The 2,038-nt window shown below is 39.3% G+C and overlaps 1 protein-coding gene across 3 annotated transcripts in view; it reads left to right on the top strand.

Moving 5' to 3' along the window:
* hacd4 (3-hydroxyacyl-CoA dehydratase 4) overlaps window positions 1-2,038 on the top strand; it is a 22,323-nt gene that overhangs the window by 925 nt on the left and 19,360 nt on the right. The gene's annotated exons all lie outside the window — the stretch shown is intronic.

The following is a 2,038-nucleotide window of genomic DNA, read 5'->3' as shown; positions in this document are numbered from 1 at the left end:
AAGGATCTGCACACATTTCTGTTGATTCTACATTGAACTAACCAAGAATCAATGTTGATTCAACCATCATCTGAATGTGGATCGACATGCAAATTTGGGTTGATTTCATATTGAATGAAAGCTAAGGATTTATGTACATTTTTAGGTCTGATAGGTCTACATAACATACCACTAAATGTTTCTTCACTGGTGTTAAACACTATATTATTGGCAGATCATGGGTAAACTGTGTACAAAAGTTTAAAAATGACAACATAGGTTTGATATAACATTTTATTTAAGAAAAGAGGGACAGATCTTTAAACATATTTGACTCCTTTTTGACTGTCAGAATAACAATCCATTGTCCACAGAAGAACAGAGTCCATGAGGTTAAGCTTTGTACTGTATGAACTAGGGAAACGGTACAAGTTGTGGTAACCCCAGTTAGACTCTGGTTGGCATCACTTTGATTCCTTGTGATGTCTTCCTCTCATTCTGGCGTGTAATGAAGCCACTTCTTGAAAGTTTTACTGCGGTCCTCAAGAGTCAGCTTTTGGTCAAACTGCAGAGCAACGACTGAAAAACACAAAAATAAAAGTGAGGAAGGTGTCTGTTAGAAAGATGATAAACATTTGAAAAATTCTGAAAGTCATTGAAAGATTAAACAGTGTACTGGTTACAGGTCTGAGAACAAATACAAACCATATAGTTCCCCACGTACACTCACTGTTAATATTTATCTTAATCTTTCATTAACATCTATCTTAATGTTTACTTAAACAACTACATTTACCTATGAAGCTGCAGTCTAGTGTAGGATTTATGATGCTGCACTCATGTTAAAATGAGGGAATCAGGGGCGGAGCTATAAGGGGGAGCTGGGGGGTGGCTGCCCCCCCCCAAACCGGCCGGACGGGGGCCCGGGTCTGGAGGTGCCAGGGAGGGAGGAATGGTTTCAAGTCGCTTAAATGTCTGATTGCAGACGGAAAAGGTGCGCCCTCACCTGTTGAGAAAGGTGTATTTAATGTTAAAGTCAACAGTTTCAGTTTCGTTCCCTCCCCCCTCCCGCTCAACAGCTGATGCACGTAAGGGGCCCGGTGATTCGTTAGGGGCCCGGTAATTGGCCTGCCCCCCGGCCTGACGCTGACTTGTTCCGCTAGTGGAGGGAATCAATATTTAAAATAAAGGCTGTTTATCAGAAAACCTAAAGATAAAACTCGGGGTGGATCAGGGTTTATTTAACACACCAGAGACAAATAAATAGAGCAAAAGGTGATTTATACTGTAGTTGGAAAAATTATTTATAATTTATACAGAATAAACTTCCATCAAATAGCTGGTTTAATCTTCAATCAACTACAAATATTTCCAAATAAGTTTATTAAATTCATTACAAAATGTCCACGTGCTGATAAAGATCCTATACCAGTAATAATAGACCAGTTCAGTTTAACCAGTTACCAATCAAAGAAACAACAGACTGAATCAGTCATTATCAGGTTTAGTTCAGTGTTTCACCTGCCTTACATGTTTTAAGTGTTTCCCTTCTGCCTCACCTGGATTGAATCTGTTTGCAGCCACTTCTTGATGGCTGCAGACGGTCATGCAATCTAACTCAGTTGTTCTGGAACAGAGGCACATCTAAGCACGTCCCTAAGCACATCATAATAAAAAATTTAAAACAAGTGATTACTATCACAAAAATTTAAAGCCTACCTGGAGCAGCCAGCCTTACACTTCCTTGTCCACCACAGGCTCTCCCAGACCAAACAATAGGCCCCACCCTATTTTAAAAACTCAAATCTCACAAAATCAGGATTTCATACTTAGGCCTGGAGCGGTGGGCAGGATGAAAATAATACAAAATGAGACATGACCTCAATTATTTAAAAAATCTGTTTTGCCCCCAAATAACCAGGATTACTATGGGCACCAAACAATGCCCTTATTTTTCAATAAACACATTTAAGATCAAAGTAATATTGAAAAACTTACCATAAAACTGCTCAGAGGAGAATTCAATTCAGAAGCCAGTTGCAAACAAACCAGCAGCAAA

Source organism: Poecilia reticulata, linkage group LG18, assembly GCF_000633615.1.
Source record: "Poecilia reticulata strain Guanapo linkage group LG18, Guppy_female_1.0+MT, whole genome shotgun sequence".
Taxonomy (NCBI): domain Eukaryota; kingdom Metazoa; phylum Chordata; class Actinopteri; order Cyprinodontiformes; family Poeciliidae; genus Poecilia; species Poecilia reticulata.
The sequence above is the reverse complement of the archived record's forward strand: the minus strand, read 5'-3'. Positions and strand labels throughout refer to the sequence as shown.